This window comes from Nuphar pumila, chromosome 7, assembly GCF_984573655.1.
Source record: "Nuphar pumila chromosome 7, dmNupPumi1.hap1.1, whole genome shotgun sequence".
NCBI classification, from domain to species: Eukaryota; Viridiplantae; Streptophyta; class Magnoliopsida; order Nymphaeales; family Nymphaeaceae; genus Nuphar; species Nuphar pumila.
In genome coordinates, this window is record NC_143255.1 from 51,954,837 (window position 1) to 51,969,035 (window position 14,199).

The following is a 14,199-nucleotide window of genomic DNA, read 5'->3' on the forward strand; positions in this document are numbered from 1 at the left end:
TTCGTCGCTAATTCTGCAGTAAATTTCAATTTTAGCGATGACTACTTTTCTTTCGCTAATCCATCGCAACTTTACGATGAAAATAATCTATTGTTAATTTTCATTGCTAATTAATGTTTTTCTTGTAGTGTGTATTAATGAAGTTAACCATAGAATCTCTATCGAGATACCAAATACAAACATCTTTCTTTTAAGCCTTGTTTTGCTTTTTTCATTAAAAAAAATTACCAATCTCTCTCTCTTAATTGGACCTTTCTCAACTATTGTATCAACCACAATAAAAACAAAACTAACCACAAGATGGCCACAATAATGAGATTTATGTCATTCTGGAACTAACAAGATACCAAAAAAAATACAGAGATGAAATACAGAGCTCTCAAAACCCTAATCTCTAACTCTCATGCCCAACTTTCAAAAAAGAAAGATGCCTACATATATGACAAAGGGCATAAAACCCTAACTGATACAAAGAAAAAAATTACAAAACTAAACAGGTTCATAACTTGGGGATCCCAATGGCTTAGGTCTCAAGCCTAATGGCTTGATCCATCGGACTATAAACCTCATTGAAAGTCTTCATTACACGTTTACCAAAATATTTTTGAATCCAATCTTCAAAATTCAAGACACCCATAACATCAACTCAGCTAAACATAGATATTTTAGGAGAACAGATGTGATCTGTCAAAACACTTTAAGAAAGTGATTCTACATCTTCACTGTCCATTGCTACATTGTGGACGGTGAGGATGCTAAAAGTGATTTGGCAGATCACTTAATCTGCTGTCATAGTTTAGTGCTCCCCGGAACCCATTTTTTTTTATTTGTTTTTACATTTGTTATATTTGAAGCTGTCATAATCGATGTACATCATCATGTTTTTACATTTGTTATATTTTAAACTGTTATTTATCATGAAAAAATGTGTATTTTTATTTTTAAATAAATTTTATTAATATCTTCTTATAAAAATAATTTTTATATTTTTAATTTATTTTTTAATTGCTGAGATTTTGCTGAAAAAAATGTGAGATTTATGATTTTTTTTTTTCAAATTCTCAAGAGTTTTGAAAAATGAGAGTTTACAATTTTTAAACTTTTGTCACTATGGTGGCTATACAACTAGGCAGTTATACAACCACCGATACCAGTGGTTAGTGGGGTTCGAACTTGCAATGGTGACTTCGCACAAACTGCTCCCTACCAAACAGAGAGAGCCCAGTTGGTGAAAAAAGCAAAAACCTTCTTGCCCATGTGAACTCTTAACGGGCCTTAGGGCATGTTTGCATGCCGCAGAAAAATGTAACTTTTTTGCAGAAATGCCAGAACAAGGGAGTCATTCAGCAAGATCCTTTCTCACCTTCTGCTGTTGGGTCCCAAAGATGGTGGGTGATGAAGTGCAGCAGCATACTAAAAGTGTGCAATCACATTACACCTTATCCTCCCTCTTACTTAAATCCGCTTGTGAGGGCAATGAAAAACTGTGAGTTTTCGCACATTTTCCACATAAACTCACCTTTTATGTAGAACGCAAATCCACCCCAACTTTAGCATGCAGTTGTTGACTCTTTCCTTATGCAGAATTATGTTGTAAGTGTTGGATCCTGGTACAGATCCAGTGTGGTTATTGAGTCTCGTACATAAACTCATAATTAAGTCAAAGACTGATCTAGGTATTAAATCCACTTTAGTCGGTCAAAAAATCCAATGACCCACTTAAGTAGTAGATCATTCAGTTGTGAACTATTAAGACAGTGGTGGGCTCCACATTACATTTAAATTCTCAAGATGTTTGAGAATCCAATGAGATGGTTACGATTGTGTAACGGCTACCTAAGAGAAAATAAGTATTTCAGCTAGCTCCTGCCCCTCTGCCGGTACACAAAGAGCTCTCGATAATTATATCGAGGAAATCTTTTTTAAAACAAGCCGTTAATCACATTCACAACCCAATTTTCTTCTCTTCTACCACTTAGAGCTCACCTTCGCTGCTCACACCATGGTCCTATATCCTACACTAAGATGGGAAAAAATCTTAGGAGGTGTCTGTTCGTGTGAGAAAATTGTCTTAGAAAAGCTAGTTTTCAAGAAAATAAAGCTACACCCAAGAACGTCTCAGATTTCTTTTCTCCTTGAGAAGCATGTATACAAGCATGTCAACCAATAAAGAAACCTTCGATTTAGATGAAAAATACTTGTGTTTGTGTTCAACATGGAAGATTCAACTGTTTATTGGAATTCAAATTCCATCAGCTCGCTAGTTAACTGAAACGTGAGTTCTAAGGAACTAGTGCAGCGTCATTGTAATTTTTTGTCAAAGATGATTCCAATATGTCATTCAGCATGGAGATAGGACACGCATTTCAATTTGAAAATGATTCCTCGCTAACTAGAATGTTTTAAAACTGAAATTTTGTCCGAGATGGCTATAAATTAATATTTTTATGTACCACCTGAGAAATCGTCGTCAAACATCAATTCCTCGGCTAAAAGTCGGCAACCCTTGGGTGCTGAATACAGTGGCAAAGTTTTAAAGGGCAAAAAACGGCAGCCGATATCTCCAGAGAAATTGAAAACTTTTATATTTCTTCCATTTTTTTTGGGGGGCAAATAAAATATCAGCTTAAATAAGAAAACTAAAAAAAACCCTAGAAAATATAGATGTAAAAATAAGAAAAACAATAACAAATATAGACCGTATTTTCAGGCCACTAGAACATGAGAACTAGAGTGTTGAAAAAATTATGAATTTTGGATATGTGAATATTTACAAAAATTCTAAGCTGTCCATTTTCAAGTCTTAAAAATTATGCTGGTGTATAGCAATTGGATGATTCAGGAGCTCGTCCTTTTAAAACTGGATACAGAGTCAGATCCGGCCAGATTCAATGGCAACAACATTTACAGAATCCAGACCCGATTAGTTACTGAAAGCTAACCGGCCCGTTATGCCTATTGCACGTATTTACGATTCGGATATAGAACTCTAAAACTGAATCTGTTCGATTACTAATGTAATGTGATTTATTTTACGGAATCGAACTAAACGCCAAACTGATTTAAAATTAATTGGACACCGGACCTAAATCAGAACAGTTGTCGTTCCTAGTGAAGATGGCCTATGAACAACATTTTCTGGATCCAATAATTTCCAAGGAGGCAAAAGTCAACGATCAATTCCTCTGAGAGAAAAACTCGCCATCAATTACTCGGCAAAGGACACTAGTAGACTCAGAGGTCAGTTGTCAATAATTTAGGGCAGTCATGGGACCGGGTCCAGGTCAGAATCGGACATTTAGGATATTTCAGAATGTATCCGTGCCCGGACCGAACCCAGCAGATCTGATGAATACGGGCTCCACCAGTTGAGGGTAGGACAGTCAACAGGTTGGATACCTGACCCTTCAGGGTGTACCCCAACCCACCCAAATAACAATTTGTCGGGTTTGGGTTATTTCAGGTCATGAAAATGAAATCTCAAACCAAGATCCACATAATTTCAAAAGTTTACTATGATTAAAAGTACATGTAAAACACTCGGGTCGGGTACCCGGAAAAAATCATAACCCAATTACCTATCCCGCAAATTGCTCAGGTCCGGTTTGGGTTGGCACTTTTTATGTCCATACCCGAGAGTTCGGGTTTGGGTTCTGGTCAGGTACCCCATACAAACCAGAGCCATTGTGATAGCCCTAGTTGAGGGTCAAGCAACTATGGGGTTGTGCTCATAAGAATGAGTTGGATCTTACAGCGATCTCAACTTGAAAAGGATCTAGATCCACAGATGCAACTCAAACTAGTATGCTTGTCTAGTTCCACGTAGCATTCTAATGAGGTCCATATCCCTGTAGGAACCTTATTTGGGTAGAAATTAGATTGGTGTGCGTCTGACTTGTGCTGGTTATCAAAGGAGTTCATGGTTCTGATCCATTTACAAATTCGATCGGGCGAGATAGATTGATCCGAGCTGACTCATAGGATTATATGCCCATAGTGTCAAATATCTTGATAAATCTGAAAATACCAAGAAAATTGATAGGTATAAAGAATAACATCACAATATTTCCGAAATATCATGATTTTATTGTCCAAACTAATATATCATCGTGATATATAAGCTTTTATCAGCAAAGTAAAAACAGAAAAATCATCTACTTTTTTCAAATACTTTTCTAATTATCAAACATGAAAATATTGAAAATCTCTCAAGAATTTCATGGCCTATAAATTGCCATATTTAAACTTTTGACACTATGCATAAACCAGGGGAATCATGAAACGGGTCCAATTTTAGAAACCATTTCCAAGGTAGGTTTGGATAAAAAATTTCCCCAATTTAATCAACATATTTGGTATTTTTTTATTGGGTTTAGTATGTTGTGATCCAGTCGCTACCCGGTCCGATCCATACCCTAGCCCTTAACAAACGTTCTGTAAATGATCTAATCGATGTTATTGGACATATAATATAAAATGAAATTCATCAATGAGTACCTAATGATATTAGAAAAGCAAAAAAGGTTGGTCAATCCTCTAGGCACAAATTCCAAAGGCGGCGTGCTTTTCGTATGAAAAACGATTGTTTCAAGTGCGGTGACTTTCGAAACAACAGTGCCGCTGGTTTTTTTAGGAAACCAACAGTTTCTTATGAAAATGTCAGCCCCACTTCGCTCCGGGTATTTGTTTTCCCCCAGTGGGGAAATGATCCATTTCCATACGAAAATGGATCAGTTTCCCATGAAACAAACGGGCGCTAAGGGTCAAATAAAACATGACAAACGTGGGCCGCATTTCAACATTCATGTTGAGGAACTTTCCCACATCAAAATTTTCCTGTCGGCCACTAAAAGTCCCCTTTGAATCCCGGGAGCCCAAATCCCTGGGAAAATTTAGACATCAGGCCACTCAACCCTAGGTCCAATACCCCCTTTAAATTCTTTTCAAATTGCTTGGTTATGAGTGCTCAACAAGCCAACATTTGGTCTATTATTGACCAAAAAAATGGTTGCTGAACTTGGAAGGAAAGACTGCATTTTTTTAATCCACACTTTCCCACTTTGTTAGGGACTTGTCCCCCATTTGGCCCTTTGTTTCATATATGTATATTTTTTATTTATACTACGCAATAATAGAAGGTCCCAATGGGCAATGGTTGGTAACCCTTGTTTCCTCTTGTCTAGTCTTGCTTTAGTGTATCACAACTTTAGAAGACTCACATAGTAGTTGGTTTGATCTTAGGTTGAGTCAAGATTCAAAAGCTAGTTGGCAAATAGTCTTTCACTAGGTTATGACTACGTTGGATCAACAAATATTGATGCATAAAATGATGTGGAAGAGCAGGTTTCGTTTGAATACTAAGTCACATGGACTCTTCTAACAAGGCACTTCACCCATGTCGCACCCTCACTCAGGTGGGTGCAATACTTGAACACAACTTTTTTTGTATCAGGTGAAATCTACCCAAGTCCATTTCTATCCAAAAGTAAATTCAGTTAACTCTAATCAAGTTCATTTTTATCTATAATATATATATATATATATATATTAACACACATACACCTAGTATTAACTTAAAACTGTTAAAAATTATATATACCCTCCCCGCACCCAAGTTTTTTTGAAGTGCTGCATCGCCACATCCACACCCGACAAGCACCCGCATCCGCACACCTATGTGACATAGTTTGAGCCTCAAATCTAAAGCTTTTTTCTTTTTTATTCTCTGTTTATTTAATTTTTTATTAGGGTAAACTCACTGGATTCATTGAGTTACAGGAAGTATTACAACCCAAAAGAGCATAACCTTCTTGACAAGGGGCAACCTTGGTTGGTCGCCTGATACCACGGTTCAAAACCCATGGGGAGCGTCCCCTGTCACAAGGTCAAAGCTGGGTGTACTTTTCTATGTACAATGAAGAATATAAAAATGCTTACACTGCGGGGAGGCGGAGATGTGACGGGTTTCTAATGAAATCCTTTATTTCGGTAGAAAATTTGTAGGTTACACTCACTCATGGTGTTTGTTTCAAGTTTCAACCAATGTTGTCAGTATCGGTATCGGCTCTGAATCGTTTGGCCAATGATTCAGGTGAATAGGCCGATACCGATTCTCAAGTGAATTGTTCTGAATCGACTAAAAAAATAATTAAAAATATTTTGTGTCAATTAGAACATAGCACTTGTTAAAATTATTAAAATAATTCTAAAAATATTAAAAATTTGATTTTAAGAAAATTTTATATTTATTAAAAAATTTATATTTTAATATTCGATTTTCTGCCCGTACTGACAACATTGGATTCAACCCGAGAGCACCAGCTAAAGGTTAAAGGTGAAACAAATGGCCCTTAAAGGTTGGTTTCACCAACCAGAGGCTCGGTAATAAATGGTTAATGATGAGAACTTTTTTAACAATCATAATCACAACTGTCTAAAATGTCAATTTTTAGGCTGCTAGATTCGCGCCAGAAGAACGTCCAATCTTCGCATGTTTTTATCAAGAAAATTTCGGCAAAAAAAAACAAAAAAACTAAAGGATTGATTGAACATAATGAAAATATAAAAACTGCAAAAATAAAAATGTCGTGATGAAACCACGTTAGTTTCATTTATATCATAAAATCAAGAAATACAAAACAACTGTTAAAAAATCACGTTTTACATAATATTTTTAAAATATTAGTGATACGATTACAATGAAGATAACATTATATAGTCCAGCTTTACAACTGGTTACCCAACCAAGCTAATGTTTTATCTAGTTTTGGGGATAATGTGGTGTGAACAAGCTAATGATATGAACTTTTATCATTTTTATAATATTTTAACAATTTTTTAATTTATAATGATCATTTATATTAAAAAGAAAAAAATGTCTGATTCAGCTCGATTGGGATCGAGTCCTTATCAGGTACTCTGAATCGATTTGAGAATCGATTTAGGCCCTAAACCCATCTTGACAACATTGATCTGTGTTTGGAAATTTTTGTGGGACTTATCTAAGATACAAATTAAGAAGACAGTGTTTGGAAGACCGTTTATCTAGAAGATGAATGGTATTATGGACACCGTTGACGGATTACGATCGGTGGTGCCTCTCACCTGATCCGCTCTCAAATTTTATCTGTCTCTCCTCCCATGAAATGTTATCTGTAGGTAACAATCTGTAGATACCAAGGGGACGCTGCTCGTTTGGTAGTAGGAGTTAGTGGGCGCCACCATATGATGCGACATTGCAACTTCGAAAGTTATTGGTGTTTAGATAGTTGAATAACCGTTGTAAAAAGGAGTATGAAAAAAAAAAAAACGATACAAAGATTCCAAGTTGAGGGCTTTACCAATGTTGTCAATAATTTTTAAAAAGGGTTTAAAATATTTTTAATATTTTTTATGTTATTCTAATATTGTTCTGACATGTCGTGGGATGGTTAAAATTAGCCGATTCAACTCGAATTGGTTCAGAGTCGGAATCAGCGGGTTACTAGAATCGTTTTGAAAATCGATTCAGGGTCCGATAGGATTCTGACAACATTGCACCTGATCTCCATTCAATGAAATGTCCCCGGTAAGTAGCAATACATAAGTCACAAGTAAGACCTTGACAACTCTCTCTCTCTCTCTCTCTCTGCTTGCAGATATGATATCAAAGATCAACTGTAAAAGAGGATAACTGAAAATAACTATAAATATAATTATTTAAAAAGCCTGAAAAATAAGAAAACAACAAAAACCACAAATTATCAGGCGACATAACTTTATAGTCTCTTATCTATTTATTGATGAGAGGTTCCAATTTTCATACATATAAACCTCCCAGTTTTGATAACTTCATAGGTTTTATAGTTTTGCTTATTAAGTTTGAAATATGGATTGACCTATAAAAGAAAGTTTTAAGTATGGATTGAATACATAGATATAATGTCCAAATACAGGCCCGGTTTTACCAACTCGAAGCCAGCCAATATGTAGCCCGTGATGAGAGGGTTTTTTTTCTTTTACTATAAAAAAATATTCAAATACAAGGTCAAAAATCAAATAAAAAAGTATATCTCTGTGTGTGTGTGTGTTTTCTTATGTACATGTGCTTCTCATAAGTACTGAGATGGGTCAAATAAGGAATAGGTATGAGATCTTGGGTTTTGAATCTTTTCTTCTATCCCCTACATCGCTTGACAGATGATAGTCGAGTTTTAAATCACAATCTCGAGATACAAATCATCCCTAAACGTCAAGCAGTTTACTTGTCCCAACAAACTCTTACAAACATATTCTTTGTACCAAGGTTGTTAAATGTGATGAGGCCAAGCGAGGCGTTGAGCCTGCGCTTCGCCTCTGAGGGGTACGCCTCTCACAACTGGTATGGAAGTGAAGCGGTGGGAGGGGAGGCAGGGAGCAGCGGAGGAGCAGTTGGCTGGCATGTGGCGGTGGATCCACCGGCACTTGGGGTTAGCACAGCCGACGAATCGGGCGGAGGAGGAAGACTTGGGGATGAAGGAGGGGATTCCGAAGGTTGATGAGGGGCAATTTGCGCATCACAGCAACGCCTCAGTACCTTGAGCGTGCGCCTCGCCTCTGACAACACTTCAGGTACTGAGGCGTACGCCTCTCACAACACTGCTTTGTACCAAACTAATTTGAGTGCAATGACGTGTTGAGAGAGAGAGAGAGGGAGAGTTTATATTTCCCCACCTAACTTGAGAGAGAGAGAGAGAGAGATTATAATTTCCCCACCTAACTTCATTCAAGTGTCCCTTACTACATTAGTCTTCACTCCACGCCACCAGTGGGAATACCAATCCAATCCTCAGTTGTCTATTCCTCCTAGACGACAATACCATTATCTAATTAATGGACGACCCTACTCATATCCGTCCATTCTAGGGTCACCTAAAACTCCACGTACATAACGGAAACTCGTTTTTTTAGAAAACAGTTTATGAAACTGGAAACTCTGCCTCTCCCAAACCGTTTTTCAACGAGTGAGAAACCCATTTCAAATCACATGGGAAACCCACTTACTTTATACAGGAAACTCATTTCCTTTATTTGGAAACATGTTTCCCTGTGTTTTTTACAAGTTTTCTTTAAATAAGGATTTTTTTCAATAAAAAGTTGAGATATGAATGTTATTCAAAATTTTTATTACTTATTTTAGTTGTAATCAATGTAATCATATATTTTATAAACAAAATTATTAATTTTTATTATTTATCATAATAGTAGCAAAAATATAAAAGTTTATGTAAACTTATAATATTCTTCATGCATATTGTTGGCATTTTAACTTTTTGCCCCCTTTTCCTATATATATATATAGAATATTTTAAAGATTGAATTGCAAGAATCAACACAAACACATGTGTATTATAATTTAAAAAATGATTTAATGTAACATTTACATTGAAATTAATTACAAACATATTGCACACAATAACTAATAAAAAAGTACGTGTCCACAAACACTTGATATTGTTTGTCATTGCGACCTTTTTCTTAAAATATACACTTGTTCTTCCAAGGGTTGATCCACCACTTTCTCAAACTCTTGAGCATCCTTTTGCACATTGTCCACCGCAACCTTCTTTTTTTGTTGATGCACCTCTTTTGCAAAAGGACCCTCACTCTCATTCTCTTTTGATTGAGGATCATTAACATCATTCTCCACCTTAGCATCTTCATCTTCTATCTTATCTAAAATATTCTCTACCTCAACCATGACATCCTTCCTTTGCTGAAGTACATTCTTCGCCCTTATCACTCTCACAGTGTTCACACTCTCCGTTTGCATTTCACCACTATCATTGCAGGTGACCATGTCTTCTGCTTTCTCTAGCCAAACATTAAGGTCAACAACATTCTCAAACTCAGTCAATGGTTTCCTCCACTGATTGTATACATGAATCTCTCTCTTTAGATGCTTTTAGAATGAGAGATATGATTTTGGCTACAATCTTCTCAACCTTTTCTTTTGTTGTCACTGAAGGTGTTGGTTGCTTCTTATTTATAAGTAGATTTTTGGATCTCATCATACATATGTTGCATTTATTATGTCATATATCAAACACCCATACTTTTGGCTATACAACAAGTTCTCTCTCTATTCATGTGTCAAGCCTCCTACGTACTTCATAGTAAAAAATATCAACCAGTGGGTAATTTCTCTGTTCTTCTATTTACTTTGTTCTTTCAGTAGTTGTTGGTGTAGGTGTTGTTGCCTCCATGACAGTCTCTTCAATCATCATTTTATAATCAATAAATAAATTTTTTTATACAAATAAAATGAACAAACTGATGATCAAAATTTCATTTTTATATCAACTAACAAAAGTAGGCACCAACTATTTACATTAAAAATAACATCAAATATTGCAAATACCTAATCATATGCATTGCAAGATGTCTTTTTAGTTTATTTTTTCTTTTTTGTTTGCAAGATAAAAATGTCAGAAGAAAATAAAACCTCACAAGTAAGATAAAGAAGACAACATATATTCATTAAAATGGAGACCAAAGGTCCACTTTTATACTTTTTTTTTTGTTTTAAATATAATACAATCATCTAAACATGAGATATGTGATAATAGCAATATGCATAACATATGATAAAATGATAAGAATAAAAAATAAATTATACTAAATAGAAAAGCAAACGTTAACAAATAATGAAAAACAAAAAAGATCATAGCATTGATTGGTTCACTATAGTTTCAATTATGTAAAATGAGATATGACCAAGAACATTTTGCCAACTTAGGCCTAGGCCATTTGACAGACAGTCAAGGTTCAAATCCCATGGACGTCACCTCCCATACATAAGCTGAAGCTTGGCAACTCCTTGGGGTTGAGGGGTAAGCCCTCAGAGTTTTACACAAGCAGGACATTGATAATAAGTACAACAAGTTGAGCCGACGTGACTATGTCACTGTGCTTGGGGCAGTTTCTTTGAGTAAAAATAAAAAACTTAGAAAAACTAATCCTCATGTAATTTTTTTTATAAGGGGGTCTATGAAAAAGTAAGATGTATAAAATCTATCAATCACTTATGAGAAACAACTATATTCAACAAATTTAACTATCAAAGGCAAACAATGCACTAAATACAAATTTTCTATAGTGTAAAGCTCACGACCACATAAGATAAACAACCACTTGAAAATGAAGGCATACCAAACTAAGAAAACAAAGCACAAAATAGAGACTTACATAAAAATAAATTATATAAACAAAAAAATAAAATAGACTATTGAACATGCAAAGATAACTTAAAACCATGTAATTCTTTAATAAAATTACTAATTCATGACAATGTTCAACTAAAATAACTTATTCATGCTAAAAATTTCAAAAAATAACTTATTCAATCATTAACCATGTGTTTACCAGAATATCTAGTTGTTGATGATGTCTCAGACACTAAAAAAGTTATTGATGAATTGTCATTGCACGACAATGAGCAAGCAATAATGCCAGACAATTTTTTCCAAAAATAATCACAAAAAAATCACCAAAAAATTTTGTTGGGGAAACATAGTAGGGTAAAAGGGGTAGGGAATCACAAAAAAAGCCCTAAAATGCGAAAAAATCCTCAAAGGATAACCATCACTTTTAATAAAAGAAAACATTGCATTTAATGCTTATGAAAACATTTGCAAAATCATAGAAAATTTTAAATTTAAGTCTTCAAAATTTTTGTGAATCTCACGTCTAATGTGCGAATGTTTGAAAAGTCTACAAATAAAGTCACAAGATCCGCATATGCAGAGAATGTTAGTGAATCATCTTGCAAATATCACGAGGACATCAATAAATGAGTAAGGATATTCACAACAGATATTTGTGAATGTCAGCAAACATTTTCGGACCTCCTCGAGGAGTATTTAGTTAAAGGAGGTTCACAAGGTTTTTTCGTAAAGGTCATGCCATATTTGCGAAGGTTGTACGATATTTATGGAGGTTTCATCAGAGTGCAAAAATTGAAGACATTCACAACAAGTATTTGCGAATGGCACATACATTTATGAATCACCTTCATGAGTACTTACTTAAGTGAGGTTTATAAGATATATTCGTGAATATCGTATTGTATTTGTGAAGGTTATACTATATTTACATATGTTTGCATAAACTTCTTTTTATTGAAAGGTTGTGAACTTCTTACATCGTACCTATATATCATGTGAACCTCATCAGGTTCATATGTGAGAAGGGCAAAAATATCCTAAAAAGTTGAGAATCCATGATTTTTGATATGCAAGAGATTTTGTCAAATTGGTAAGTATTTAGAGAAGCATAGTCTTTTGCAAGGACAATGCAACATGGACTGGGATTGGCGGGATATCCGATATGAATCTGAACCACTATATTTGGATATGGATCTTTTTGTCTAAGATCCGAATATGAATTTGGATCATTTTCATATCAAAGTTTTCAGATTAGATCCAATCTATTTACACTTTTTACATGTGAAAATATCATTTTTAGTCCCTTTTTTTTGCTAGTCCCAGTAGTGTCATATACATTTTAGATCTAGATTCAGCCATACTTCATTGTATCTATTTCGGATCCTAAAATTTGAATCCCTTCCATGCAGATCCAGAGTCATGTTTAGCATGATCTGGCATGTATCTGTCTGTTTGCACACCTACATTCAGACCACCAAGGTGGACTCAACACTAGTCTGACATAGACCCAACACAAGTAACCCTGATAAGTAATTAGGCTAAGCCAACAAACTTTGGACACAAGAACCCTGGGTTTAGGGGATGTCAATGGATCAGATTTTGTCCAATATCTGAGACTCCGTCTAGTTGGATTTGGTAAGCCAAAATTGTAACACTTTGAAATTTAACCTAAATTTTGAGAATTTTATTTTTATTTTTATTTTTATAATAGCAAAAATATTCAAGTTAACTAGGTTAAATATTTTAGGCACATCACAGGAATCATCAAAGCAATTAACATTTACTTCATTTTCTAATAAAAGTTTAAAACATAAGATCAGAGTTTAAAATATCTGAATGATATATTTAACAACAACCAAATTAAAATTTAACATCCCGGGAGCACAATAGATCATATATCCTGATCTTCACATCATCCCGCAACTGCTCTTTATCTTTTACCTTTCTTCTGAAAAATAATAAAATAATTTGTGTCAGACTATAACTAGTCTGCGTAGGGGAATACTATGATTATTCAAATGTACTATGTAACAAGTATGCAATGTAATTGAATAGTCATGAGCAATAAAGTATGATATTAAGCATGACATAATTGAACAAGTAATAAGGAAATTAATCCATTGCATATCACAAAGCTAACTCACTAACTACCATATCATGAATAATCACATCATCAAATAAAAAATCACAAGTTTAAATAATTCATTCCATCTCAATTAACTAATCACATGCTGTAAATAACTAATAATAGGTTCAAGTACAAAGCTTATAATCTTTTTGTCTGACTGATATACACAAGAACTTCATTTTAATGTTTCTCTTGAATTATCCCGCAGGTACTCGCAGGCCAAGGCAACTGTAACAAAAGAGAATATTTGGGTCGTTTATTATGCATTGGTATTTTATTAACCTGAATGTCTAATTGAAACTAAAATCCTAAGGGAGCGACTGAATAACTGAGAGAACCTCTCAAAGGCCTAAATAACATGATGCATCCATAACTTCTGCAGAAGAATATAGAGCTACTACCTAGGATAAATTTGGTAGTCCGACTCCCCTAACTTCGAGAATTGGGGACCAATGAGCCATTGTCGCTCGAGTCAAAAAGCACATGTCGTCGGAGTTGTATACCACCTACCCTCTCAAAGGTAAGCCCGAATGTGAGTGGGTTGCTTACCTTATTATGTTTATTACTCGACTTATCAGACTTTTTCATTATCTGAACCTCGTTGCTCAAAGATACTACAGTTCCCCAATAAATTTTGAATCCTACCATTGTAGTAATATATTCTCAACCATGCACACCTTAACTAGATATGCCACTCATTTTATCAATTGATTTGAGCAAACCCACCCAGAGTGCCCTGATACCTTTAAATCGTCAAGCATGAATACCCCGATACCTTTAAACCAGTAAGGCAAAGTATTAAATTTACACTAACTAGTGTATTAACTTTATAAACTCGGAGTGCCAATGTTGAATCTCCTATTTCCCTGGTTTGGCAACAAAGGTGTC